The sequence below is a fragment of the Lethenteron reissneri genome, unplaced genomic scaffold, assembly GCF_015708825.2.
Source record: "Lethenteron reissneri isolate LAM-NWPU_2019-01 unplaced genomic scaffold, ASM1570882v1 scaffold_1864, whole genome shotgun sequence".
Taxonomy (NCBI): domain Eukaryota; kingdom Metazoa; phylum Chordata; class Hyperoartia; order Petromyzontiformes; family Petromyzontidae; genus Lethenteron; species Lethenteron reissneri.
This window is the reverse complement of record NW_026891624.1, coordinates 2,140,711-2,168,308: the sequence shown is the minus strand read 5'-3', so window position 1 is coordinate 2,168,308 and position 27,598 is coordinate 2,140,711. Positions and strand designations below refer to the sequence as shown.

At 39.7% G+C, this 27,598-nt stretch overlaps 21 non-coding genes across 21 annotated transcripts; all 21 read left to right on the top strand.

The window, feature by feature from the left end:
* Positions 1-2,492: 2,492 nt before the first annotated feature.
* TRNAI-AAU (transfer RNA isoleucine (anticodon AAU)) lies at positions 2,493-2,566 on the top strand. The gene has a single exon. It is a non-coding gene; the product is annotated as a tRNA-Ile (tRNA).
* A 1,344-nt stretch (positions 2,567-3,910) lies between these two features.
* TRNAI-AAU (transfer RNA isoleucine (anticodon AAU)) lies at positions 3,911-3,984 on the top strand. Its single transcript has one exon. It is a non-coding gene; the product is annotated as a tRNA-Ile (tRNA).
* Positions 3,985-4,828: 844 nt separating this feature from the next.
* TRNAI-AAU (transfer RNA isoleucine (anticodon AAU)) lies at positions 4,829-4,902 on the top strand. Its single transcript has one exon. It is a non-coding gene; the product is annotated as a tRNA-Ile (tRNA).
* A 1,702-nt stretch (positions 4,903-6,604) lies between these two features.
* On the top strand, positions 6,605-6,678 carry TRNAI-AAU (transfer RNA isoleucine (anticodon AAU)). The gene has a single exon. It is a non-coding gene; the product is annotated as a tRNA-Ile (tRNA).
* Positions 6,679-7,783: 1,105 nt separating this feature from the next.
* TRNAI-AAU (transfer RNA isoleucine (anticodon AAU)) lies at positions 7,784-7,857 on the top strand. Its single transcript has one exon. It is a non-coding gene; the product is annotated as a tRNA-Ile (tRNA).
* A 1,099-nt stretch (positions 7,858-8,956) lies between these two features.
* TRNAI-AAU (transfer RNA isoleucine (anticodon AAU)) lies at positions 8,957-9,030 on the top strand. Its single transcript has one exon. It is a non-coding gene; the product is annotated as a tRNA-Ile (tRNA).
* Positions 9,031-9,817: 787 nt separating this feature from the next.
* TRNAI-AAU (transfer RNA isoleucine (anticodon AAU)) lies at positions 9,818-9,891 on the top strand. Its single transcript has one exon. It is a non-coding gene; the product is annotated as a tRNA-Ile (tRNA).
* A 1,017-nt stretch (positions 9,892-10,908) lies between these two features.
* TRNAI-AAU (transfer RNA isoleucine (anticodon AAU)) lies at positions 10,909-10,982 on the top strand. Its single transcript has one exon. It is a non-coding gene; the product is annotated as a tRNA-Ile (tRNA).
* Positions 10,983-12,327: 1,345 nt separating this feature from the next.
* TRNAI-AAU (transfer RNA isoleucine (anticodon AAU)) lies at positions 12,328-12,401 on the top strand. The gene has a single exon. It is a non-coding gene; the product is annotated as a tRNA-Ile (tRNA).
* Positions 12,402-13,746: 1,345 nt separating this feature from the next.
* On the top strand, positions 13,747-13,820 carry TRNAI-AAU (transfer RNA isoleucine (anticodon AAU)). The gene has a single exon. It is a non-coding gene; the product is annotated as a tRNA-Ile (tRNA).
* Positions 13,821-14,662: 842 nt separating this feature from the next.
* Positions 14,663-14,736, top strand: TRNAI-AAU (transfer RNA isoleucine (anticodon AAU)). The gene has a single exon. It is a non-coding gene; the product is annotated as a tRNA-Ile (tRNA).
* A 1,709-nt stretch (positions 14,737-16,445) lies between these two features.
* On the top strand, positions 16,446-16,519 carry TRNAI-AAU (transfer RNA isoleucine (anticodon AAU)). Its single transcript has one exon. It is a non-coding gene; the product is annotated as a tRNA-Ile (tRNA).
* Positions 16,520-17,536: 1,017 nt separating this feature from the next.
* On the top strand, positions 17,537-17,610 carry TRNAI-AAU (transfer RNA isoleucine (anticodon AAU)). The gene has a single exon. It is a non-coding gene; the product is annotated as a tRNA-Ile (tRNA).
* Positions 17,611-18,955: 1,345 nt separating this feature from the next.
* On the top strand, positions 18,956-19,029 carry TRNAI-AAU (transfer RNA isoleucine (anticodon AAU)). The gene has a single exon. It is a non-coding gene; the product is annotated as a tRNA-Ile (tRNA).
* A 1,343-nt stretch (positions 19,030-20,372) lies between these two features.
* TRNAI-AAU (transfer RNA isoleucine (anticodon AAU)) lies at positions 20,373-20,446 on the top strand. Its single transcript has one exon. It is a non-coding gene; the product is annotated as a tRNA-Ile (tRNA).
* Positions 20,447-21,789: 1,343 nt separating this feature from the next.
* On the top strand, positions 21,790-21,863 carry TRNAI-AAU (transfer RNA isoleucine (anticodon AAU)). The gene has a single exon. It is a non-coding gene; the product is annotated as a tRNA-Ile (tRNA).
* Positions 21,864-22,686: 823 nt separating this feature from the next.
* Positions 22,687-22,760, top strand: TRNAI-AAU (transfer RNA isoleucine (anticodon AAU)). The gene has a single exon. It is a non-coding gene; the product is annotated as a tRNA-Ile (tRNA).
* Positions 22,761-24,463: 1,703 nt separating this feature from the next.
* On the top strand, positions 24,464-24,537 carry TRNAI-AAU (transfer RNA isoleucine (anticodon AAU)). The gene has a single exon. It is a non-coding gene; the product is annotated as a tRNA-Ile (tRNA).
* A 1,111-nt stretch (positions 24,538-25,648) lies between these two features.
* TRNAI-AAU (transfer RNA isoleucine (anticodon AAU)) lies at positions 25,649-25,722 on the top strand. Its single transcript has one exon. It is a non-coding gene; the product is annotated as a tRNA-Ile (tRNA).
* Positions 25,723-26,532: 810 nt separating this feature from the next.
* On the top strand, positions 26,533-26,606 carry TRNAI-AAU (transfer RNA isoleucine (anticodon AAU)). Its single transcript has one exon. It is a non-coding gene; the product is annotated as a tRNA-Ile (tRNA).
* Positions 26,607-27,412: 806 nt separating this feature from the next.
* On the top strand, positions 27,413-27,486 carry TRNAI-AAU (transfer RNA isoleucine (anticodon AAU)). The gene has a single exon. It is a non-coding gene; the product is annotated as a tRNA-Ile (tRNA).
* Positions 27,487-27,598: the final 112 nt, after the last annotated feature.

Genomic DNA, 27,598 nt, shown 5'->3' with positions numbered 1-27,598 from the left:
GGGGAAGATCGTGATGGAGTTGTTGATGATGATGATGCTGCAGAGGCAGCAGATGGGGACGATGTCCGTGATGATTATGCTGTTGATAATGGTCGAGTTGTTGCTGTTGGAGCTGAGGGTCCCGTTGCTGTCGATGGTGGTGGTGATGTTGTTTGTGGTGGAGCTCCTGTGGCTTATGACGCTGGTTAAGAGTCTGCTGCTGCTGCTGTTGCAGCCGATCATCATGACGATGTTGTTGAAGATGCTTGCGACGCGGCTGTTGCTGCTGCTGATGATGGTGATCATCATGGCGTGCGTAAAGATTCGTCTGCGGGATCGTCCGATGGCCATGGTGAAGTTGCATCTCGTGTCTCTCTCCTTGTTGTTCCCGTTGCTGCTGCTGCTGGGAGTGAATTTCTTGACGCTGCTGGTTATGTTGATAATGTTGCTGTTGCTGCTGTTGTTGTTGCTGCTGCTGTTGCTGCTGTTGTTGTTGCTGCTGCTGCTGTTGTTGATGTTCCTGTTGCTGCTGCTGTTCCTGCTGCTGCTGCTGTTCCTGCTGCTGCTGCTGTTCCTGCTGCTGCTGTTGCTGCTGCTGTTCCTGTTGCTGCTGCTGTTCCTGCTGCTGCTGCTGTTCCTGCTGCTGTTGCTGCTGCTGCTGCCTCTGGCTGCCCTGACGCCGCCTCGCCTCCGCAGTGCCGCGGTGGCACGCGAGGATCGCGCGTCCTGCCAGGGCGCAGGCGAGCAGCAGCAGGAGGCAGGCGCACGGCACCAGCAGGGAGACGGTGGCCAGCAGCAGCGAGGGCCACCACGCCGCGGGCAACGGCGGCGTCTGGGGAGATGCAGGAGGCGGAGAAGTTGGGATGGTCGTTGTTGTTGTAGGTGGCACACCTTGCGTGTCTAGCAACTGGAAGAATGGCACGAGTGCTAGAAGCGGCACCAGCAGCATCGTGGTCGTCGAAGGTTCTTCCCGACTCCCGGAGGGCGTGGGGTGTGGGGGGGGTGGTGGTGGTGGTGTGGATGGGAAGGGAACAACCAACTTGGGGGTTGGGGGTGGTGGTGTGGGGGGGGGGGTGGTGGTGGGGTGTGTGCGTGGGGGTGGTGGTGGGTGGGGGTGGTGGTGGGGTGTGGATGGGAAGGGAACAACCAACTTGGGGGTTGGGGGGTGGTGGTGTGGGGGGGGGTGGTGGTGGGGTGTGTGCGTGGGGGTGGTGGTGGGTGGGGGTGGTGGTGGGGTGTGGATGGGAAGGGAACAACCAACTTGGGGGTTGGGGGGTGGTGGTGTGGGGGGGGGTGGTGGTGGGGTGTGTGCGTGGGGGTGGTGGTGGGTGGGGGTGGTGGTGGGGTGTGGATGGGAAGGGAACAAACAACGTGGGGGTTGGGGGGTGGGGGTGGGGGGGGTGGTGGGGTGTGGGGGGGGGTGGTGTTGGGGTGTGGGGGTGGTGGTGTTGGGGTGTGGGGGTGGTGGTGGTGGGGAGTGGGGGTGGTGGTGGTGGTGTGGGGGTGGTGGTGGTGGGGTGTGGGGGTGGTGGTGGTGGGGAGTGGGGGTGGTGGTGGTGTGGGGGTGGTGGTGGTGGGGAGTGGGGGTGGTGGGGGTGGTGGGGGTGGTGGGGGGGTGTGGGGGTGGGGTTGTGGTGGTGGGGGGGTGGATGGGAAGGGAACAAAATAACGCCAAGGTCCTGGGTTCGATCCCCATACTGGCCAGCTGCTGTTTTCCTCCATTAAAAAAAATCAATGAAAATTTTAGTTCTTGATGCTTTCTCATCTTTATTGGGTTTGCCTGGAAGGTTTTGCTTTTTCTCGTTTCACGGAATATCTCTCAAGTTTTCTCAGTTTTCGGCACCATCCCTTAGGATTTTGCCTCGGTTTCTTGTAATTTCCTTTTAGTTTTTGGAGAAGAATCTTAGTTTCCTGGGAATGTGTCCCAATATATTGGGTCCATCAATCAGTTTGTTCAAATTTTCTCTAGTTTTTTTTCTTTCCATCTTGAATTTTTAGAGTTCCTTGGCAGTTTGTGTTGTTTACATCACTGCCTTGGATGTCCCACACACTTGCTTGACTTACTCTGTTGGTACTTGGTGTTTCCTCTCAATTTTTGGGCACTAATTCTAGATTTGAAGTTTTCGTGACTGCAAGGATTCATACTCTCTGGTTTTTTCGGTAAAGTCCCGTAGGTAAACAAGTTAAAATAAATTAAATCACGACGTTTCGGACGTTTTTTGTGCTCTCTTCCCAGTTTATTGGTTATCCTCCATTTTATTATTTTAAACCTATTAATAAAATTTGTTTCTTTTTTTTATCAGCTTTTATGTCTACCTATCCTTTTCTTGCATCTTTCTAATTTTAATTGTTTTTAATTGGGTTTCTCTCTAAGTTAATTGGTTTTCCTCTCAGTTTATCGGGTTTTCGTTGACATTTTTTCGACATTCTTTCTCAAAATATCTAAGTGACACGCTTGAAAAGCATTTGCACGTGCTCACAAGAAGAATATCTCGCACTGGTCAAATCGATGTGGCCGGTTAGCTCAGCTGGTTAGAGCGTGGTGCTAATAACGCCAAGGTCCTGGGTTCGATCCCCATACTGGCCAGCTCTGTTTTTTCTTCCAATATCAAAAATTTATGAAAATTCAGCTCTTGATGCTTTCTCAGCTTATTGGGGTTGCCTGGCAGCTTTTCTCATTTCTCTGAACATCCCTCAGTCTCTCTCGGTCTGCAGCACCGTCTCTTCGGTTTCTGCCTCTGTTTCTTGGATTTTCCTTTCACTTTTTGGCGCAGATTTTTTATTTCGTGCGATTGTCCCCCAATTTCGTGGGTACATCAATCAGTTTGTTCGAATTTTCTTTCAGTTTTTTTGTTTGCATCTGGATTTTTTAGAGTTCCTTTTGCAGTTTGTGTTTGTTTACACAACTGCCTTGGACTTCCCACACACTTGCTTCACTTACCCTGTGGTAATCTCAATTTTGGAACTTTCGTGACTGCAGGAATTATTCTTTGGTTCTTTCGGTTAAGTCACGTATAAGGATAAAGTAATAAATTAAATAATAGCATACTACGACGTTTCGATTGCAACACAAGAAATCATCATCAGGTATAAAAGAAATAGCAACAAAAAAACTATAGACAGTCTATCTGTAGTTTTCTGGTTAGATACACTATGGGAACCTCATTTGCCAGTAAAAATATGATAATTGGTTTTTTACCCTTCTATCTGGCAACAAAACTGACACCTTTTTACAAGGAGTCGTGTTTGCATAGACCGCAATGCCTGCAGTCATAATACAAACTAAAAACACAACTCTGATAATGTATGCACTGTCCTTGAAGTTGATTGGTCCACAACCGAGACAGCTTTCCTTAGAGCCTAGTCTCACATGGGTTGGACCAGATGACGCCAAAATGCGCCTATGTTTTTTTGTTCGTGTTATGACTGCAGGTATTGCAGTCTATGCAAACATGACTCCTTGTAAAAAGGTGTCAGTTTTGTTTTCTGGTTAGATTGTTGTTGCTATTTGTTTTATACCTGATGATGATTGCTTGTGTTGCAATCGAAACGTCGTAGTATGCTATTATTTAGTTTATTATTTTATCTTTATACGTGACTTAACCGAAATTACCCTGTTGTACTTTGTGTTTCCTCTCAATATTTGGGCTCTATTCCCAGTTTCTCGTTAATCCTCTCAGTTTCTTCATTTTAAAACTATGAATAAAATACGTTTCTTTATCAGTTTTTTAGGCCTACCTTTCAGTTTCTTGCATTTTTCTAATTTTCATGGTTTTATTTGGGTTTCTCTCCCAGTTCATTGGTTGTCTTCTCAGTTCATCGGGTTTTCATTGACATTTTTCGGAATTCTTTCTCCCAGTTTCTGAGCGATTGTTGACAAGCATTTGCACGTGCTCACATGAAGAATATCTCGCACCAGTCAAACAGAGGTGGCCGGTTAGCTCAGCTGGTTAGAGCGTGGTGCTAATAACGCCAAGGTCCTGGGTTCGATCCCCATACTGGCCAGCTGCAATTTTTTCTTTCAATTTAAAAAATTTATGAAAATTCAGCTGTTGATGCTTTCTCATCTTTATTGGGTTTGCCTGGAAGGTTTTCATTTTTCTCATTTCACGGAATATCTCTCAAGTTTATTTAGTCTGCCGCACCATCCCTTCGGATTCTGCCTCTGTTTCTTGTAATATCCTTTCACTTTTTGGAGCAGAATCTTAGGTTCCTGGGAATGTCCCAATTTCTTGGGTGCATCAATCAGTTTGTTCGAATTTTCTCTTGTTTTTTTTCCATCTTTTGCATTTTTAGAGTTTATTTGCAGTTTGTGTTGTTTACACCTCTGCCTTGGACTTCTCACACACTTGCTTGACTTATCTTGTTGTTACTTGGTGTTTCCTCTCAATTTTGGGGCTCTAATTCTAGATATGAAGTTTTCGTGACTGCAAGGATTCATACTCTCTGGTTTTTTTGTTAAAGTCACGTAGGTAAAAAATTTAAAATAAATTATATCACGACGTTTCGGACGTTTTTTGGGTTCTCTTCACAGTTTCTTGGTTATCCTCAGTTTTTTTTATTTTAAAACTATAAATAAAATGTGTTTCTTTATCAGTTTTTAGGTCTACCTCTCCTTTTCTTGCATCTTTCTAATTTTCATTGTTTTTAATTGGGTTTCTCTCTCAGTTAATTGGGTTTCTCTCTCAGTTAATTGGGTTTCTCTCTCAGTTAATTGGGTTTCCTCTCAGTTTATCGGGTTTTCGTTGACATTTTTTCGGCATTCTTTCTCAAAATATCTAAGCGACACTGTTAAAAAGCATTTGCACGTGCTCACATGAAGAATATATTGCACCAGCCCAATCGAGGTGGCCGGTTAGCTCAGCTGGTTCGAGCGTGGTGCTAATAACGCCAAGGTCCTGGGTTCGATCCCCATACTGGCCAGCTGCTGTTTTCCTCCATTTAAAAACATCACAAATTTTAGCTCTTGATGCTTTCTCATCTTTATTGGGTTTGCCTGGAAGGTTTTCATTTTTCTCATTTCACGGAATATCTCTCAAGTTTATTTAGTCTGCAGCACCATCCCTTAGGATTCTGCCTCTGTTTCTTGTAATTTCCTTTCACTTTTTGGAGCAGAATCTTAGTTTCCTGGGAGTGTGTCCCAATTTTCTGTGTCCATCAATCAGTTGGTTCGAATTTTCTCCAAATTTTTTTCTTTACATCTCTTGGATTTTTAGAGTTTCTTTGCAGTTTGTGTTTGTTTACACCTCTGACTTGGACTTCCCACACACTTGCTTGACCATGTTTGTTTGTTGTAGTACAGAGTAAGACTGATGGCTATAATCTAAGTTGTCTTGTGGTTGTTGTTGTTGCTGTTTGACTTGCATCCCACTGGGATTTTTGCACACAGCGTTGGTGTATGGTGTTTGTTCTGGAATATTTGCTGTCTTTTCTTGGAATTTATGATTGCACTTAGTCACATATTCACTTTATGATGTTTTCTTGTTCGCCAAGGTCCCGGGTTCGATCCCCATATTGGCCAGATGTTTTCTTTATCAGTTTTTTGGTCTACCTATCCTTTTCTTGCATCTTTCTAATTTTAATTGTTTTTAATTGGGTTTCTCTCTAAGTTAATTGGTTTTCCTCTCAGTTTTTCGGGTTTTAGTTGACATTTTATCGGCATTCTTTCTCTCAATTTCTGAGCGACCCTGTTAAAACGCATTTGCACGTGCTGACATGAAGGATATCTTGCACCACTCAAACAGAGGTGGCCGGTTAGCTCACCTGGTTAGAGCGTGGTGCTAATAACGCCAAGGTCCTGGGTTCGATCCCCATACTGGCCAGCTGCTGTTTTCCTCCATTTAAAAAAATTAATGAAAATTTGCTCTTGATGCTTTCTCATCTTTATTGGGTTTGCCTGGCAGGTTTTCATTTTTCTCATTTCAAGGAATATCTCTCAAGTTTACTCGGTTTGCAGCACCATCCCTTCGGATTCTGCCTCTGTTTCTTGTAATATTCTTTCACTTTTTGGAGCAAAACCTTAGTTTCCTGGCAATCTTTCCCAATTTTTTGGCGACATCAATGAGTTTGTTCGAATTTTATCTCCTTTTTTTTTCCATCTCTTGCATTTTTAGAGTTCCTTTGCAGTTTGTGTTGTTTACACCTCTGCCTTGGACTTCCCACACACTTGCTTGACTTACTCTGTTGGTACTTGGTGTTTCCTCTCAATTTTTGGGCTCTAATTCTAGATATGAAGTTTTCGTGACTGCAAGGATTCATACTCTCTGGTTTTTTCGTTAAAGTCACGTAGGTAAAAAATTTGAAATAAATTATATCACGACGTTTCGGACGTTTTTTTGGGCTCTCTTCACAGTTTCTTGGTTATCCTCAGTTTTTTTCATTTTAAAACTATAAATAAAATGTTTTTCTTTATCAGTTTTTAGGTCTACCACTCATTTTCTTGCATCTTTCTAATTTTCATTGTTTTTAATTGGGTTTTTCTCTCAGTTAATTGGTTTTCCTCTCAGTTAATCGGGTTTTCGTTGACATTTTTTCGGCATTATTTCTCAAATTATCTAAGCGACACTGTTGAAAAGCATTTGCACGTGCTAACAAGAAGGATATCTTGCACGAGTCAACGAGAGGTGGCCGGTTAGCTCAGCTGGTTAGAGCGTGGTGCTAATAACGCCAAGGTCCTGGGTTCGATCCCCATACTGGCCAGCTGCTGTTTTCTTCCATTTAAAAAAATCAATGAAAATTTAGCTCTTGATGCTTTCTCATCTTTATTGGGTTTGCCTGGCAGGTTTTCATTTTTCTCATTTCACGGAATATCTCTCAAGTTTACTCGGTTTGCAGCACCATCCCTTAGGATTCTGCCTCTGTTTCTTGTAATTTCTGTTCACTTTTTGGCGCAGGATCTTAGTTTCCTGGGAATGTGTCCCAATTTCTTGGGTGCAACAATCAGTTTGTTCGAATTTTTTCTCCTTTTTTTTCTTTCCATCTCTTCGATTTTTAGAGTTCCTTTGCAGTTTGTGTTTTTTTACACCACTGCCTTGGACTTCTCACACACCTGCTTGACCATGTTTGTTTGTTGTAGTACGAAGTAAGACTGATGGCCTTGATCTAAGTTGTCTTGTGGTTGTTGTTGTTGTTGTTTGACTTGCATCCCACTGGGATGTTTGCACACAGCGTTGGTGTACGGTGCTTTTTCTGCAATATTTTGTTGTCTTTTCTTGGATTTTCTGTTTGCACTTAGTCACATATTCACTTTAAGATGTTTTCTTGTTCATGTTTTTGTTTTCTGTTTGTTGCGGTTGCACCCGATTGAAGAGCCGAATGGCTCACAGGGCTACACCTAATACATGAACTTGAACTTGACTTACTCTGTTGGTACTTGGTGTTTCGTCTCAATGTTTGGGCTCTAATTCTAGATTTGAAGTTTTCGTGACTGCAAGGATTCATACTCTCTGTTTTTTCGTTAAAGTCGCGTAGGTAAAAAAATTAAAATAAATTAAATCACGACGTTTCGGACGTTTTTTTGGGCTCTCTTCCCAGTTTCTTGGTTATCCTCAGTTTTTAATTTGAAACCTATTAATAAAATGTGTTTCTTTATCAGTTTCTAGGTCTACCTCTCCTTTTCTTGCATCTTTCTAATTTTCATTGTTTTTAATTGGGTTTCTCTCTCAGTTAATTGGGTTTCCTCTCAGTTTATCGGGTTTTCGTTGACATTTTTTCGGCATTCTTTCTCAAAATATCTAAGCGACACTGTTGAAAAGCATTTGCACGTGCTTACATGAAGGATATCTTGCACCAGTCAAAGAGAGGTGGCCGGTTAGCTCAGCTGGTTAGAGCGTGGTGCTAATAACGCCAAGGTCCTGGGTTCGATCCCCATACTGGCCAGCTGCTGTTTTCCTCCATTTAAAAACATCAAAAATTTTAGCTCTTGATGCTTTCTCATCTTTATTGGGTTTGCCTGGAAGGTTTTCATTTTTCTCATTTCACGGAATATCTCTCAAGTTTACTCGGTTTGCCGCACCATCCCTTAGGATTCTGCCTCTGTTTCTTGTAATTTCCTTTCACTTTTTGGAGCAGAATCTTAGTTTCCTGGGAGTGTTTCCCAATTTTCTGTGTCCATCAATCAGTTGGTTCGAATTTTCTCCAAATTTTTTTGTTTGTATCTCTTGGATTTTTAGAGTTCCATTGCAGTTTGTGTTTGTTTATACCTCTGCCTTGTACTTGCCACACACTTGCTTGACCATGTTTGTTTGTTGTAGTCCAGAGTAAGACTGATGGCTATAATTTAAGTTGTCTTGTGGTTGTTGTTGTTTGACTTGCATCCCACTGAGATTTTTGCACACAGCGTTGGTGTACGGTGTTTGTTCTGCAATATTTCTCTGTCTTTTCTTGGGTTTTCTGTTTGTACTTAGTCACATATTCACTTTAAGATGTTTTCTTGTTCATGTTTTTGTTTTCTGTGTGTTGCGGTTGCACCCGATTGAAGAGCCGAATGGCTCACAGGGCTACACCTAATACATGAACTTGAACTTGACTTACTCTGTTGGTACTTGGTGTTTCGTCTCAATTTTTTGGCACTAATTCTAGATTTGAAGTTTTCGTGACTGCAAGGATTCATACTCTCTGTTTTTTCGGTAAAGTCGCGTAGGTAAAAAAATTAAAATAAATTAAATCACGACGTTTCGGACGTTTTTTGTGCTCTCTTCCCAGTTTATTGGTTATCCTCAGTTTTATTATTTTAAACCTATTAATAAAAAAACATTTTTATTATCAGTTTTTAGGTCTACCTCTCCTTTTCTTACATCTTTCTAATTTTAATTGTTTTTAATTGAGTTTCTCTCTCAGTTCATTGGATTTCCTCTCAGTTGATCGGGTTTTCATTTGCATTTTTTCGGCATTCTTTCTCTCAATTTCTGAGCGACACTGTTAAAACGCATTTGCACGTGCTCACATGAAGAATATCTCGCACCAGTTAAATCGAGGTGGCCGGTTAGCTCAGCTGGTTAGAGCGTGGTGCTAATAACGCCAAGGTCCTGGGTTCGATCCCCATACTGGCCAGCTGCTGTTTTCCTCCATTTTTAAAATTCAAGTAAAATTTTAGCTCTTGATGCCTGGCAGGTTTTCATTTTTCTCATTTCACGGAATATCTCTCAAGTTTACTCGGTTTGCCGCACCATCCCTTAGGATTCTGCCTCTGCTTCTTGTAATTTCCTTTTAGTTTTTGGAGCAGAATCTTAGTTTCCTGGGAATGTGTCCCAATTAAATGGGTGCAACAATCAGTTTGTTCGAATTTTCTCTCCTTTTTTTACTTTCCATCTCTTCGATTTTTAGAGTTCCTTTGCAGTTTGTGTTGTTTACATCACTGCCTTGGACTTCTCACACACTTCCTTGACTTATTCTGTTGGTACTTGGTGTTTCCTCTCAATGTTTGGGCTCTAATTCTAGATTTGAAGTTTTCGTGACTGCAAGGATTCATACTCTCTGTTTTTTTCGTTAAAGTCACGTAGGTAAAAAAATTAAAATAAATTAAATCACGACGTTTCGGACGTTTTTTTGGGCTCTCTTCCCAGTTTCTTGGTTATCCTCAGTTTTTTTTTTATTTTAAAACTATAAATAAAATGTGTTTCTTTATCAGTTTTTAGGTCTACCTCTCCTTTTCTTGCATCTTTCTAATTTTTATTGTTTTTAATTGGGTTTCTCTCTCAGTTAATTGGTTTTCCTCTCAGTTTATCAGGTTTTCGTTGACATTTTTTTGGCATTCTTTCTCCAAATATCTAATCGACACTGTTGAAAAGCGTTTTCACGTGCTCACATGAAGAATATATTGCACCAGTCAAAGAGAGGTGGCCGGTTAGCTCAGCTGGTTAGAGCGTGGTGCTAATAACGCCAAGGTCCTGGGTTCGATCCCCATACTGGCCAGTTACTGTTTTCCTCCATTTAAAAAAATTAATGAAATTTTAGCTCTTGATGCTTTCTCATCTTTATTGGGTTTGCCTGGCAGGTTTTCATTTTTATCATTTCACAGCATATCTCTCAAGTTGACTCAGTTTGCAGCACCATCCCTTAGGATTCTGCCTCTGATTCTTAGAATTTCCTTTCACTTTTTGGAGCAGAATCTTAGTTTCCTGGGAATGTGTCCCAATTTCTTGGGTCCATCAATCAGTTTGTTCGAATTTTCTCTCCTTTTTTTCTTTCCATCGCTTGGATTTTTAGAGTTCCTTTGCAGTTTGTGTTTGTTTGCACCACTGCCTTGGATGCTGCTAATCCTGCATAATGCACTTACACAAGTAGTACTAATCACATATCTGCATTTCCCATATCCCCTCCCTTGGATGCTGCTAATCCTGCATAATGCACTTACACAAGTAGTACTAATCACATACCTGCATTTCCTATGGGTATGCTGGATTCCTCTTGATATGCAAATTATTTTGTCAAGGCGCTCCCTTCCCCCCCCTTCCAACCCAGCTTATATATATGCTCCAAGCTCGTGTGCTGTTTCATTCAGACGCTGTCGCCTCGACAGACCTGGTTTCACCTGAGGACGGCTACTTGCGTTGTGGCCGAAACGTCGTGAGAATTATTTTATTATGTTTTATTTTTTATTATTTTATTACTTCCCTTCTACGTGACTTTACCGAAAAAACCAAGAAGATATCTTCCCAGTTTCTTGGTTATCCTCAGTTTTTCATTTAAAACCTAAGAATAAAATGGTTTTCTTTACCAGTTTCTAGGTCTACCTCTCCTTTTCTTGCATCTTTCTAATTTTCATTGTTTTTAATTGGGGTTCTCTCTCAGTTCATTGGATTTCCTCTCAGTTGATCGGGTTTTCGTTGACATTTTTCGGCATTCTTTCTCTCAATTTGTGAGCGACACTGTTAAAAAGCATTTGCACGTGCTCACATGAGGGATATCTTGCACCAGCCCAATCGAGGTGGCCGGTTAGCTCAGCTGGTTAGAGCGTGGTGCTAATAACGCCAAGGTCCTGGGTTCGATCCCCATACTGGCCAGCTGCAATTTTTTCTTTCAATTTAAAAAATGTATGAAAATTCAGCTGTTGATGCTTTCTCATCTTATTGGGTTTGCCTGGCAGCTTTTCTCATTTCACTGAACATCCCTCAGTCTCTCTCGGTCTGCAGCACCGTCTCTTCGGTTTCTGCCTCTGTTTCTTGGATTTTCCTTTCACTTTTTGGCGCAGATTTTTTATTTCGTGCGATTGTCCCCCAATTTCGTGGGTACATCAATCAGTTTGTTCGAATTTTCTTTCAGTTTTTTTGTTTGCATCTGGATTTTTTAGAGTTCCTTTTGCAGTTTGTGTTTGTTTACACAACTGCCTTGGACTTCCCACACACTTGCTTCACTTACCCTGTGGTAATCTCAATTTTGGAACTTTCGTGACTGCAGGAATTATTCTTTGGTTCTTTCGGTTAAGTCACGTATGAAGATAAAATAATAAATTAAATAATAGCATACTACGACGTTTCGATTGCAACACAAGCAATCATCATCAGGTATAAAAGAAATAGCAACAAAAAAACTATAGACAGTCTATCTGTAGTTTTCTGGTTAGATACACTATGGGAACCTCATTTGCCAGTAAAAATATGATAATTGGTTTTTTACCCTTCTATCTGGCAACAAAACTGACACCTTTTTACAAGGAGTCGTGTTTGCATAGACCGCAATGCCTGCAGTCATAATACAAACTAAAAACACAACTCTGATAATGTATGCACTGTCCTTGAAGTTGATTGGTCCACACCCGAGACAGCTTTCCTTAGAGCCTAGTCTCACATGGGTTGGACCAGATGACGCCAAAATGCGCCTATGTTTTTTTGTTTGTATTATGACTGCAGGTATTGCAGTCTATGCAAACATGACTCCTTGTAAAAAGGTGTCAGTTTTGTTTTCTGGTTAGATTGTTGTTGCTATTTGTTTTATACCTGATGATGATTGCTTGTGTTGCAATCGAAACGTCGTAGTATGCTATTATTTAGTTTATTATTTTATCTTTATACGTGACTTAACCGAAATTACCCTGTTGTACTTTGTGTTTCCTCTCAATATTTGGGCTCTATTCCCAGTTTCTCGTTAATCCTCTCAGTTTCTTCATTTTAAAACTATGAATAAAATACGTTTCTTTATCAGTTTTTTAGGCCTACCTTTCAGTTTCTTGCATTTTTCTAATTTTCATGGTTTTATTTGGGTTTCTCTCCCAGTTCATTGGTTGTCTTCTCAGTTCATCGGGTTTTCATTGACATTTTTCGGAATTCTTTCTCCCAGTTTCTGAGCGATTGTTGACAAGCATTTGCACGTGCTCACATGAAGAATATCTCGCACCAGTCAAACAGAGGTGGCCGGTTAGCTCAGCTGGTTAGAGCGTGGTGCTAATAACGCCAAGGTCCTGGGTTCGATCCCCATACTGGCCAGCTGCAATTTTTTCTTTCAATTTAAAAAATGTATGAAAATTCAGCTGTTGATGCTTTCTCATCTTATTGGGTTTGCCTGGCAGCTTTTCTCATTTCACTGAACATCCCTCAGTCTCTCTCGGTCTGCAGCACCGTCTCTTCGGTTTCTGCCTCTGTTTCTTGGATTTTCCTTTCACTTTTTGGCGCAGATTTTTTATTTCGTGCGATTGTCCCCCAATTTCGTGGGTACATCAATCAGTTTGTTCGAATTTTCTTTCAGTTTTTTTGTTTGCATCTGGATTTTTTAGAGTTCCTTTTGCAGTTTGTGTTTGTTTACACAACTGCCTTGGACTTCCCACACACTTGCTTCACTTACCCTGTGGTAATCTCAATTTTGGAACTTTCGTGACTGCAGGAATTATTCTTTGGTTCTTTCGGTTAAGTCACGTATGAAGATAAAATAATAAATTAAATAATAGCATACTACGACGTTTCGATTGCAACACAAGCAATCATCATCAGGTATAAAAGAAATAGCAACAAAAAAACTATAGACAGTCTATCTGTAGTTTTCTGGTTAGATACACTATGGGAACCTCATTTGCCAGTAAAAATATGATAATTGGTTTTTTACCCTTCTATCTGGCAACAAAACTGACACCTTTTTACAAGGAGTCATGTTTGCATAGACCGCAATGCCTGCAGTCATAATACAAACTAAAAACACAACTCTGATAATGTATGCACTGTCCTTGAAGTTGATTGGTCCACACCCGAGACAGCTTTCCTTAGAGCCTAGTCTCACATGGGTTGGACCAGATGACGCCAAAATGCGCCTATGTTTTTTTGTTTGTATTATGACTGCAGGTATTGCAGTCTATGCAAACATGACTCCTTGTAAAAAGGTGTCAGTTTTGTTTTCTGGTTAGATTGTTGTTGCTATTTGTTTTATACCTGATGATGATTGCTTGTGTTGCAATCGAAACGTCGTAGTATGCTATTATTTAGTTTATTATTTTATCTTTATACGTGACTTAACCGAAATTACCCTGTTGTACTTTGTGTTTCCTCTCAATATTTGGGCTCTATTCCCAGTTTCTCGTTAATCCTCTCAGTTTCTTCATTTTTAAACTATGAATAAAATACGTTTCTTTATCAGTTTTTTAGGCCTACCTTTCAGTTTCTTGCATTTTTCTAATTTTCATGGTTTTATTTGGGTTTCTCTCCCAGTTCATTGGTTGTCTTCTCAGTTCATCGGGTTTTCATTGACATTTTTCGGAATTCTTTCTCCCAGTTTCTGAGCGATTGTTGACAAGCATTTGCACGTGCTCACATGAAGAATATCTCGCACCAGTCAAACAGAGGTGGCCGGTTAGCTCAGCTGGTTAGAGCGTGGTGCTAATAACGCCAAGGTCCTGGGTTCGATCCCCATACTGGCCAGCTGCTGTTTTCCTCCTTTTAAAAAAATTCATGAAAATGTTGCTCTTGATGCTTTCTCATCTTTATTGGGTTTGCCTGGAAGGTTTTCATTTTTCTCATTTCACGGAATATCTCTCAAGTTTATTTAGTCTGCCGCACCATCCCTTCGGATTCTGCCTCTGTTTCTTGTAATATCCTTTCACTTTTTGGAGCAGAATCTTAGGTTCCTGGGAATGTCCCAATTTCTTGGGTGCATCAATCAGTTTGTTCGAATTTTCTCTTGTTTTTTTTCCATCTTTTGCATTTTTAGAGTTTATTTGCAGTTTGTGTTGTTTACACCTCTGCCTTGGACTTCTCACACACTTGCTTGACTTATCTTGTTGTTACTTGGTGTTTCCTCTCAATTTTGGGGCTCTAATTCTAGATATGAAGTTTTCGTGACTGCAAGGATTCATACTCTCTGGTTTTTTTGTTAAAGTCACGTAGGTAAAAAATTTAAAATAAATTATATCACGACGTTTCGGACGTTTTTTGGGTTCTCTTCACAGTTTCTTGGTTATCCTCAGTTTTTTTTATTTTAAAACTATAAATAAAATGTGTTTCTTTATCAGTTTTTAGGTCTACCTCTCCTTTTCTTGCATCTTTCTAATTTTCATTGTTTTTAATTGGGTTTCTCTCTCAGTTAATTGGGTTTCTCTCTCAGTTAATTGGGTTTCTCTCTCAGTTAATTGGGTTTCCTCTCAGTTTATCGGGTTTTCGTTGACATTTTTTCGGCATTCTTTCTCAAAATATCTAAGCGACACTGTTAAAAAGCATTTGCACGTGCTCACATGAAGAATATATTGCACCAGCCCAATCGAGGTGGCCGGTTAGCTCAGCTGGTTAGAGCGTGGTGCTAATAACGCCAAGGTCCTGGGTTCGATCCCCATACTGGCCAGCTGCTGTTTTCCTCCATTTTTAAAAAAATTCATGAAAATTTAGCTCTTGATGCTTTCTCGTCTTTATTTGGTTTGCCTGGCAGGTTTTCATTTTTCTCATTTCACGGAATATCTCTCAAGTTTATTTAGTCTGCCGCACCATCCCTTAGGATTCTGCCTCTGTTTCTTGTAATTTCCTTTCACTTTTTGGAGCAGAATCTTAGTTTCCTGGGAGTGTGTCCCAATTTTCTGTGTCCATCAATCAGTTGGTTCGAATTTTCTCCAAATTTTTTTCTTTACATCTCTTGGATTTTTAGAGTTTCTTTGCAGTTTGTGTTTGTTTACACCTCTGACTTGGACTTCCCACACACTTGCTTGACCATGTTTGTTTGTTGTAGTACAGAGTAAGACTGATGGCTATAATCTAAGTTGTCTTGTGGTTGTTGTTGTTGCTGTTTGACTTGCATCCCACTGGGATTTTTGCACACAGCGTTGGTGTATGGTGTTTGTTCTGGAATATTTGCTGTCTTTTCTTGGAATTTATGATTGCACTTAGTCACATATTCACTTTATGATGTTTTCTTGTTCGCCAAGGTCCCGGGTTCGATCCCCATATTGGCCAGATGTTTTCTTTATCAGTTTTTTTGGTCTACCTATCCTTTTCTTGCATCTTTCTAATTTTAATTGTTTTTAATTGGGTTTCTCTCTAAGTTAATTGGTTTTCCTCTCAGTTTTTCGGGTTTTAGTTGACATTTTATCGGCATTCTTTCTCTCAATTTCTGAGCGACCCTGTTAAAACGCATTTGCACGTGCTGACATGAAGGATATCTTGCACCACTCAAACAGAGGTGGCCGGTTAGCTCACCTGGTTAGAGCGTGGTGCTAATAACGCCAAGGTCCTGGGTTCGATCCCCATACTGGCCAGCTGCTGTTTTCCTCCATTTAAAAAAATTAATGAAAATTTGCTCTTGATGCTTTCTCATCTTAATTGGGTTTGCCTGGCAGGTTTTCATTTTTCTCATTTCAAGGAATATCTCTCAAGTTTACTCGGTTTGCAGCACCATCCCTTCGGATTCTGCCTCTGTTTCTTGTAATATTCTTTCACTTTTTGGAGCAAAACCTTAGTTTCCTGGCAATCTTTCCCAATTTTTTGGCGACATCAATGAGTTTGTTCGAATTTTATCTCCTTTTTTTTTGTTCCATCTCTTGCATTTTTAGAGTTCCTTTGCAGTTTGTGTTGTTTACACCTCTGCCTTGGACTTCCCACACACTTGCTTGACTTATCTTGTTGTTACTTGGTGTTTCCTCTCAATTTTTGGGCTCTAATTCTAGATATGAAGTTTTCGTGACTGCAAGGATTCATACTCTCTGGTTTTTTGTCAAAGTCACGTAGGTAAAAAATTTAAAATAAATTATATCACGACGTTTCGGACGTTTTTTTGGGCTCTCTTCACAGTTTCTTGGTTATCCTCAGTTTTTTTCATTTTAAAACTATAAATAAAATGTTTTTCTTTATCAGTTTTTATGTCTACCTCTCATTTTCTTGCATCTTTCTAATTTTAATTGTTTTTAATTGGGTTTCTCTCGAAGTTAATTGGTTTTCCTCTCAGTTGATCGGGTTTTAGTTGACATTTTATCGGCATTCCTTCTCCAAATTTCTGAGCGAAACTTTTGAAAAGCATTTGCACGTGCTCACATGAGGGATATCTTGCACCAGTCAAAGAGAGGTGGCCGGTTAGCTCAGCTGGTTAGAGCGTGGTGCTAATAACGCCAAGGTCCTGGGTTCGATCCCCATACTGGCCAGATGTGTTTTCCTCCATTTGAAAAAAATCAATTAAAATTTTGCTCTTGATGCATTCTCATCTTTATTGGGTTTGCCTGGCAGGTTTTCATTTTTCTCATTTCACGGAATATCTCTCAAGTTTACTCGGTTTGCCGCACCATCCCTTAGGATTCTGCCTCTGATTCTTAGAATTTCCTTTCACTTTTTGGAGCAGAATCTTAGTTTCCTGGGAATGTGTCCCAATTTCTTGGGTCCATCAATCAGTTTGTTCGAATTTTCTCTCCTTTTTTTCTTTCCATCGCTTGGATTTTTAGAGTTCCTTTGCAGTTTGTGTTTGTTTACACCACTGCCTTGGATGCTGCTAATCCTGCATAATGCACTTACACAAGTAGTACTAATCACATATCTGCATTTCCCATATCCCCTCCCTTGGATGCTGCTAATCCTGCATAATGCACTTACACAAGTAGTACTAATCACATACCTGCATTTCCTATGGGTATGCTGGATTCCTCTTGATATGCAAATTATTTTGTCAAGGCGCTCCCTTCCCCCCCCTTCCAACCCAGCTTATATATATGCTCCAAGCTCGTGTGCTGTTTCATTCAGACGCTGTCGCCTCGACAGACCTGGTTTCACCTGAGGACGGCTACTTGCGTTGTGGCCGAAACGTCGTGAGAAATATTTTATTATGTTTTATTTTTTATTATTTTATTACTTCCCTTCTACGTGACTTTACCGAAAAAACCAAGAAGATATCTTCCCAGTTTCTTGGTTATCCTCAGTTTTTCATTTAAAACCTAAGAATAAAATGGTTTTCTTTACCAGTTTCTAGGTCTACCTCTCCTTTTCTTGCATCTTTCTAATTTTCATTGTTTTTAATTGGGGTTCTCTCTCAGTTCATTGGATTTCCTCTCAGTTGATCGGGTTTTCGTTGACATTTTTCGGCATTCTTTCTCTCAATTTGTGAGCGACACTGTTAAAAAGCATTTGCACGTGCTCACATGAGGGATATCTTGCACCAGCCCAATCGAGGTGGCCGGTTAGCTCAGCTGGTTAGAGCGTGGTGCTAATAACGCCAAGGTCCTGGGTTCGATCCCCATACTGGCCAGCTGCATTTTTTTCTTTCAATTTAAAAAATTTATGAAAATTCAGCTGTTGATGCTTTCTCATCTTATTGGGTTTGCCTGGCAGCTTTTCTCATTTCACTGAACATCCCTCAGTCTCTCTCGGTCTGCAGCACCGTCTCTTCGGTTTCTGCCTCTGTTTCTTGGATTTTCCTTTCACTTTTTGGCGCAGATTTTTTATTTCGTGCGATTGTCCCCCAATTTCGTGGGTACATCAATCAGTTTGTTCGAATTTTCTTTCAGTTTTTTTGTTTGCATCTGGATTTTTTAGAGTTCCTTTTGCAGTTTGTGTTTGTTTACACAACTGCCTTGGACTTCCCACACACTTGCTTCACTTACCCTGTGGTAATCTCAATTTTGGAACTTTCGTGACTGCAGGAATTATTCTTTGGTTCTTTCGGTTAAGTCACGTATAAGGATAAAGTAATAAATTAAATAATAGCATACTACGACGTTTCGATTGCAACACAAGAAATCATCATCAGGTATAAAAGAAATAGCAACAAAAAAACTATAGACAGTCTATCTGTAGTTTTCTGGTTAGATACACTATGGGAACCTCATTTGCCAGTAAAAATATGATAATTGGTTTTTTACCCTTCTATCTGGCAACAAAACTGACACCTTTTTACAAGGAGTCATGTTTGCATAGACCGCAATGCCTGCAGTCATAATACAAACTAAAAACACAACTCTGATAATGTATGCACTGTCCTTGAAGTTGATTGGTCCACACCCGAGACAGCTTTCCTTAGAGCCTAGTCTCACATGGGTTGGACCAGATGACGCCAAAATGCGCCTATGTTTTTTTGTTTGTATTATGACTGCAGGTATTGCAGTCTATGCAAACATGACTCCTTGTAAAAAGGTGTCAGTTTTGTTTTCTGGTTAGATTGTTGTTGCTATTTGTTTTATACCTGATGATGATTGCTTGTGTTGCAATCGAAAATTCGTAGTATGCTATTATTTAGTTTATTATTTTATCTTTATACGTGACTTAACCGAAATTACCCTGTTGTACTTTGTGTTTCCTCTCAATATTTGGGCTCTATTCCCAGTTTCTCGTTAATCCTCTCAGTTTCTTCATTTTAAAACTATGAATAAAATACGTTTCTTTATCAGTTTTTTAGGCCTACCTTTCAGTTTCTTGCATTTTTCTAATTTTCATGGTTTTATTTGGGTTTCTCTCCCAGTTCATTGGTTGTCTTCTCAGTTCATCGGGTTTTCATTGACATTTTTCGGAATTCTTTCTCCCAGTTTCTGAGCGATTGTTGACAAGCATTTGCACGTGCTCACATGAAGAATATCTCGCACCAGTCAAACAGAGGTGGCCGGTTAGCTCAGCTGGTTAGAGCGTGGTGCTAATAACGCCAAGGTCCTGGGTTCGATCCCCATACTGGCCAGCTGCAATTTTTTCTTTCAATTTAAAAAATGTATGAAAATTCAGCTGTTGATGCTTTCTCATCTTATTGGGTTTGCCTGGCAGCTTTTCTCATTTCACTGAACATCCCTCAGTCTCTCTCGGTCTGCAGCACCGTCTCTTCGGTTTCTGCCTCTGTTTCTTGGATTTTCCTTTCACTTTTTGGCGCAGATTTTTTATTTCGTGCGATTGTCCCCCAATTTCGTGGGTACATCAATCAGTTTGTTCGAATTTTCTTTCAGTTTTTTTGTTTGCATCTGGATTTTTTAGAGTTCCTTTTGCAGTTTGTGTTTGTTTACACAACTGCCTTGGACTTCCCACACACTTGCTTCACTTACCCTGTGGTAATCTCAATTTTGGAACTTTCGTGACTGCAGGAATTATTCTTTGGTTCTTTCGGTTAAGTCACGTATAAGGATAAAGTAATAAATTAAATAATAGCATACTACGACGTTTCGATTGCAACACAAGCAATCATCATCAGGTATAAAAGAAATAGCAACAAAAAAACTATAGACAGTCTATCTGTAGTTTTCTGGTTAGATACACTATGGGAACCTCATTTGCCAGTAAAAATATGATAATTGGTTTTTTACCCTTCTATCTGGCAACAAAACTGACACCTTTTTACAAGGAGTCATGTTTGCATAGACCGCAATGCCTGCAGTCATAATACAAACTAAAAACACAACTCTGATAATGTGCACTGTCCTTGAAGTTGATTGGTCCACACCCGAGACAGCTTTCCTTAGAGCCTAGTCTCACATGGGTTGGACCAGATGACGCCAAAATGCGCCTATGTTTTTTTGTTCGTGTTATGACTGCAGGTATTGCAGTCTATGCAAACATAACTCCTTGTAAAAAGGTGTCAGTTTTGTTTTCTGGTTAGATTTTTGTTGCTATTTGTTTTAAACCTGATGATGATTGCTTGTGTTGCAATCGAAACGTCGTAGTATGCTATTATTTAGTTTATTATTTTATCTTTATACGTGACTTAACCGAAATTACCCTGTTGTACTTTGTGTTTCCTCTCAATATTTGGGCTCTCTTCCCAGTTTCTCGTTAATCCTCTCAGTTTCTTCATTTTAAAACTATGAATAAAATACGTTTCTTTATCAGTTTTTTAGGCCTACCTTTCAGTTTCTTGCATTTTTCTAATTTTCATGGTTTTATTTGGGTTTCTCTCCCAGTTCATTGGTTGTCTTCTCAGTTCATCGGGTTTTCATTGACATTTTTCGGAATTCTTTCTCCCAGTTTCTGAGCGATTGTTGACAAGCATTTGCACGTGCTCACATGAAGAATATCTCGCACCAGTCAAACAGAGGTGGCCGGTTAGCTCAGCTGGTTAGAGCGTGGTGCTAATAACGCCAAGGTCCTGGGTTCGATCCCCATACTGGCCAGCTCTGTTTTTTCTTCCAATATCAAAAATTTATGAAAATTCAGCTCTTGATGCTTTCTCAGCTTATTGGGGTTGCCTGGCAGCTTTTCTCATTTCTCTGAACATCCCTCAGTCTCTCTCGGTCTGCAGCACCGTCTCTTCGGTTTCTGCCTCTGTTTCTTGGATTTTCCTTTCACTTTTTGGCACGGAATTGTTTGTTTCGTGCGATTGTCCTCCAATTTCTTGGGTACATCAATCAGTTTGTTCGAATTTTCTTTCAGTTTTTTGTTTGCATCTGGATTTTTAGAGTTCCTTTTGCAGTTTGTGTTTGTTTACACAACTGCCTTGGACTTCCCACACACTTGCTTCACTTACCCTGTGGTAATCTCAATTTTGGAACTTTCGTGACTGCAGGAATTATTCTTTGGTTCTTTCGGTTAAGTCACGTATAAGGATAAAGTAATAAATTAAATAATAGCATACTACGACGTTTCGATTGCAACACAAGCAATCATCATCAGGTATAAAAGAAATAGCAACAAAAAAACTATAGACAGTCTATCTGTAGTTTTCTGGTTAGATACACTATGGGAACCTCATTTGCCAGTAAAAATATGATAATTGGTTTTTTACCCTTCTATCTGGCAACAAAACTGACACCTTTTTACAAGGAGTCATGTTTGCATAGACCGCAATGCCTGCAGTCATAATACAAACTAAAAACACAACTCTGATAATGTATGCACTGTCCTTGAAGTTGATTGGTCCACACCCGAGACAGCTTTCCTTAGAGCCTAGTCTCACATGGGTTGGACCAGATGACGCCAAAATGCGCCTATGTTTTTTTGTTTGTATTATGACTGCAGGTATTGCAGTCTATGCAAACATGACTCCTTGTAAAAAGGTGTCAGTTTTGTTTTCTGGTTAGATTGTTGTTGCTATTTGTTTTATACCTGATGATGATTGCTTGTGTTGCAATCGAAACGTCGTAGTATGCTATTATTTAGTTTATTATTTTATCTTTATACGTGACTTAACCGAAATTACCCTGTTGTACTTTGTGTTTCCTCTCAATATTTGGGCTCTATTCCCAGTTTCTCGTTAATCCTCTCAGTTTCTTCATTTTAAAACTATGAATAAAATACGTTTCTTTATCAGTTTTTTAGGCCTACCTTTCAGTTTCTTGCATTTTTCTAATTTTCATGGTTTTATTTGGGTTTCTCTCCCAGTTCATTGGTTGTCTTCTCAGTTCATCGGGTTTTCATTGACATTTTTCGGAATTCTTTCTCCCAGTTTCTGAGCGATTGTTGACAAGCATTTGCACGTGCTCACATGAAGAATATCTCGCACCAGTCAAACAGAGGTGGCCGGTTAGCTCAGCTGGTTAGAGCGTGGTGCTAATAACGCCAAGGTCCTGGGTTCGATCCCCATACTGGCCAGCTGCAATTTTTTCTTTCAATTTAAAAAATTTATGAAAATTCAGCTGTTGATGCTTTCTCATCTTTATTGGGTTTGCCTGGAAGGTTTTCATTTTTCTCATTTCACGGAATATCTCTCAAGTTTATTTAGTCTGCCGCACCATCCCTTCGGATTCTGCCTCTGTTTCTTGTAATATCCTTTCACTTTTTGGAGCAGAATCTTAGGTTCCTGGGAATGTCCCAATTTCTTGGGTGCATCAATCAGTTTGTTCGAATTTTCTCTTGTTTTTTTTCCATCTTTTGCATTTTTAGAGTTTATTTGCAGTTTGTGTTGTTTACACCTCTGCCTTGGACTTCTCACACACTTGCTTGACTTATCTTGTTGTTACTTGGTGTTTCCTCTCAATTTTGGGGCTCTAATTCTAGATATGAAGTTTTCGTGACTGCAAGGATTCATACTCTCTGGTTTTTTTGTTAAAGTCACGTAGGTAAAAAATTTAAAATAAATTATATCACGACGTTTCGGACGTTTTTTGGGTTCTCTTCACAGTTTCTTGGTTATCCTCAGTTTTTTTTATTTTAAAACTATAAATAAAATGTGTTTCTTTATCAGTTTTTAGGTCTACCTCTCCTTTTCTTGCATCTTTCTAATTTTCATTGTTTTTAATTGGGTTTCTCTCTCAGTTAATTGGGTTTCTCTCTCAGTTAATTGGGTTTCCTCTCAGTTTATCGGGTTTTCGTTGACATTTTTTCGGCATTCTTTCTCAAAATATCTAAGCGACACTGTTAAAAAGCATTTGCACGTGCTCACATGAAGAATATATTGCACCAGCCCAATCGAGGTGGCCGGTTAGCTCAGCTGGTTAGAGCGTGGTGCTAATAACGCCAAGGTCCTGGGTTCGATCCCCATACTGGCCAGCTGCTGTTTTCCTCCATTTAAAAACATCAAAAATTTTAGCTCTTGATGCTTTCTCATCTTTATTGGGTTTGCCTGGAAGGTTTTCATTTTTCTCATTTCACGGAATATCTCTCAAGTTTATTTAGTCTGCCACACCATCCCTTCGGATTCTGCCTCGGTTTCTTGTAATTTCCTTTCACTTTTGGAGCAGAATCTTAGTTTCCTGGGAGTGTGTCCCAATTTTCTGTGTCCATCAATCAGTTGGTTCGAATTTTCTCCAAATTTTTTTCTTTACATCTCTTGGATTTTTAGAGTTTCTTTGCAGTTTGTGTTTGTTTACACCTCTGACTTGGACTTCCCACACACTTGCTTGACCATGTTTGTTTGTTGTAGTACAGAGTAAGACTGATGGCTATAATCTAAGTTGTCTTGTGGTTGTTGTTGTTGCTGTTTGACTTGCATCCCACTGGGATTTTTGCACACAGCGTTGGTGTATGGTGTTTGTTCTGGAATATTTGCTGTCTTTTCTTGGAATTTATGATTGCACTTAGTCACATATTCACTTTATGATGTTTTCTTGTTCGCCAAGGTCCCGGGTTCGATCCCCATATTGGCCAGATGTTTTCTTTATCAGTTTTTTGGTCTACCTATCCTTTTCTTGCATCTTTCTAATTTTAATTGTTTTTAATTGGGTTTCTCTCTAAGTTAATTGGTTTTCCTCTCAGTTTTTCGGGTTTTAGTTGACATTTTATCGGCATTCTTTCTCTCAATTTCTGAGCGACCCTGTTAAAACGCATTTGCACGTGCTGACATGAAGGATATCTTGCACCACTCAAACAGAGGTGGCCGGTTAGCTCACCTGGTTAGAGCGTGGTGCTAATAACGCCAAGGTCCTGGGTTCGATCCCCATACTGGCCAGCTGCTGTTTTCCTCCATTTAAAAAAATTAATGAAAATTTGCTCTTGATGCTTTCTCATCTTTATTGGGTTTGCCTGGCAGGTTTTCATTTTTCTCATTTCAAGGAATATCTCTCAAGTTTACTCGGTTTGCAGCACCATCCCTTCGGATTCTGCCTCTGTTTCTTGTAATATTCTTTCACTTTTTGGAGCAAAACCTTAGTTTCCTGGCAATCTTTCCCAATTTTTTGGCGACATCAATGAGTTTGTTCGAATTTTATCTCCTTTTTTTTTGTTCCATCTCTTGCATTTTTAGAGTTCCTTTGCAGTTTGTGTTGTTTACACCTCTGCCTTGGACTTCCCACACACTTGCTTGACTTATCTTGTTGTTACTTGGTGTTTCCTCTCAATTTTTGGGCTCTAATTCTAGATATGAAGTTTTCGTGACTGCAAGGATTCATACTCTCTGGTTTTTTGTCAAAGTCACGTAGGTAAAAAATTTTAAATAAATTATATCACGACGTTTCGGACGTTTTTTTGGGCTCTCTTCACAGTTTCTTGGTTATCCTCAGTTTTTTTCATTTTAAAACTATAAATAAAATGTTTTTCTTTATCAGTTTTTAGGTCTACCACTCATTTTCTTGCATCTTTCTAATTTTCATTGTTTTTAATTGGGTTTTTCTCTCAGTTAATTGGTTTTCCTCTCAGTTAATCGGGTTTTCGTTGACATTTTTTCGGCATTATTTCTCAAATTATCTAAGCGACACTGTTGAAAAGCATTTGCACGTGCTAACAAGAAGGATATCTTGCACGAGTCAACGAGAGGTGGCCGGTTAGCTCAGCTGGTTAGAGCGTGGTGCTAATAACGCCAAGGTCCCGGGTTCGATCCCCATACTGGCCAGCTGCTGTTTTCTTCCATTTAAAAAAATCAATGAAAATTTAGCTCTTGATGCTTTCTCATCTTTATTGGGTTTGCCTGGCAGGTTTTCATTTTTCTCATTTCACGGAATATCTCTCAAGTTTACTCGGTTTGCAGCACCATCCCTTAGGATTCTGCCTCTGTTTCTTGTAATTTCTGTTCACTTTTTGGCGCAGGATCTTAGTTTCCTGGGAATGTGTCCCAATTTCTTGGGTGCAACAATCAGTTTGTTCGAATTTTTTCTCCTTTTTTTTCTTTCCATCTCTTCGATTTTTAGAGTTCCTTTGCAGTTTGTGTTTTTTTACACCACTGCCTTGGACTTCTCACACACCTGCTTGACCATGTTTGTTTGTTGTAGTACGAAGTAAGACTGATGGCCTTGATCTAAGTTGTCTTGTGGTTGTTGTTGTTGTTGTTGTTGTTTGACTTGCATCCCACTGGGATGTTTGCACACAGCGTTGGTGTACGGTGCTTTTTCTGCAATATTTTGTTGTCTTTTCTTGGATTTTCTGTTTGCACTTAGTCACATATTCACTTTAAGATGTTTTCTTGTTCATGTTTTTGTTTTCTGTTTGTTGCGGTTGCACCCGATTGAAGAGCCGAATGGCTCACAGGGCTACACCTAATACATGAACTTGAACTTGACTTACTCTGTTGGTACTTGGTGTTTCGTCTCAATGTTTGGGCTCTAATTCTAGATTTGAAGTTTTCGTGACTGCAAGGATTCATACTCTCTGTTTTTTCGTTAAAGTCGCGTAGGTAAAAAAATTAAAATAAATTAAATCACGACGTTTCGGACGTTTTTTTGGGCTCTCTTCCCAGTTTCTTGGTTATCCTCAGTTTTTAATTTGAAACCTATTAATAAAATGTGTTTCTTTATCAGTTTCTAGGTCTACCTCTCCTTTTCTTGCATCTTTCTAATTTTCATTGATTTTAATTGAGTTTCTCTCTCAGTTCATTGGATTTCCTCTCAGTTGATCGGGTTTTCATTTGCATTTTTTCGGCATTCTTTCTCTCAATTTCTGAGCGACACTGTTAAAACGCATTTGCACATGCTCACATGAAGAATATCTCGCACCAGTCAAATCGAGGTGGCCGGTTAGCTCAGCTGGTTAGAGCGTGGTGCTAATAACGCCAAGGTCCTGGGTTCGATCCCCATACTGGCCAGCTGCTGTTTTCCTTCATTTAAAAAAAATTAATGAAAATTTAGCTCTTGATGCTTTCGCAGCATTATTGGGTTTGCCTGGCAGGTTTTCATTATTCTCATTTCAGGGAATATCTCTCAAGTTTTCTCGGTTTGCAGCACCATCCCTTAGGATTCTGCCTCTGTTTCTTGTACTTTCCTTTCACTTTTTGGAGCAGAATCTTAGGTTCCTGGGAATGTCCCAATTTCTTGGGTGCATCAATCAGTTTGTTCGAATTTTCTCTTGTTTTTTTTTCTTTCCATCTTTTGCATTTTTAGAGTTTATTTGCAGTTTGTGTTTGTTTACACCACTGTCTTAGATGTCCCACACACTTTCTTGACTTACTCTGTTGTTACTTGGTGTTTCCTCTCAATGTTTGGGCTCTAATTCTAGATTTGAAGTTTTCGTGACTGCAAGGATTCATACTCTCTGTTTTTTTCGTTAAAGTCACGTAGGTAAAAAAATTAAAATAAATTAAATCACGACGTTTCGGACGTTTTTTTGGGCTCTCTTCCCAGTTTCTTGGTTATCCTCAGTTTTTTTTTTATTTTAAAACTATAAATAAAATGTGTTTCTTTATCAGTTTTTAGGTCTACCTCTCCTTTTCTTGCATCTTTCTAATTTTTATTGTTTTTAATTGGGTTTCTCTCTCAGTTAATTGGTTTTCCTCTCAGTTTATCAGGTTTTCGTTGACATTTTTTTGGCATTCTTTCTCCAAATATCTAATCGACACTGTTGAAAAGCGTTTTCACGTGCTCACATGAAGAATATATTGCACCAGTCAAAGAGAGGTGGCCGGTTAGCTCAGCTGGTTAGAGCGTGGTGCTAATAACGCCAAGGTCCTGGGTTCGATCCCCATACTGGCCAGCTGCTGTTTTCCTCCATTTAAAAAAATTAATGAAAATTTGCTCTTGATGCTTTCTCATCTTTATTGGGTTTGCCTGGCAGGTTTTCATTTTTCTCATTTCAAGGAATATCTCTCAAGTTTACTCGGTTTGCAGCACCATCCCTTCGGATTCTGCCTCTGTTTCTTGTAATATTCGTTCACTTTTTGGAGCAAAACCTTAGTTTCCTGGCAATCTTTCCCAATTTTTTGGCGACATCAATGAGTTTGTTCGAATTTTATCTCCTTTTTTTTTGTTCCATCTCTTGCATTTTTAGAGTTCCTTTGCAGTTTGTGTTGTTTACACCTCTGCCTTGGACTTCCCACACACTTGCTTGACTTATCTTGTTGTTACTTGGTGTTTCCTCTCAATTTTTGGGCTCTAATTCTAGATATGAAGTTTTCGTGACTGCAAGGATTCATACTCTCTGGTTTTTTGTCAAAGTCACGTAGGTAAAAAATTTAAAATAAATTATATCACGACGTTTCGGACGTTTTTTTTGGGCTCTCTTCACAGTTTCTTGGTTATCCTCAGTTTTTTTCATTTTAAAACTATAAATAAAATGTTTTTCTTTATCAGTTTTTAGGTCTACCACTCATTTTCTTGCATCTTTCTAATTTTCATTGTTTTTAATTGGGTTTTTCTCTCAGTTAATTGGTTTTCCTCTCAGTTAATCGGGTTTTCGTTGACATTTTTTCGGCATTATTTCTCAAATTATCTAAGCGACACTGTTGAAAAGCATTTGCACGTGCTAACAAGAAGGATATCTTGCACGAGTCAACGAGAGGTGGCCGGTTAGCTCAGCTGGTTAGAGCGTGGTGCTAATAACGCCAAGGTCCCGGGTTCGATCCCCATACTGGCCAGCTGCTGTTTTCTTCCATTTAAAAAAATCAATGAAAATTTAGCTCTTGATGCTTTCTCATCTTTATTGGGTTTGCCTGGCAGGTTTTCATTTTTCTCATTTCACGGAATATC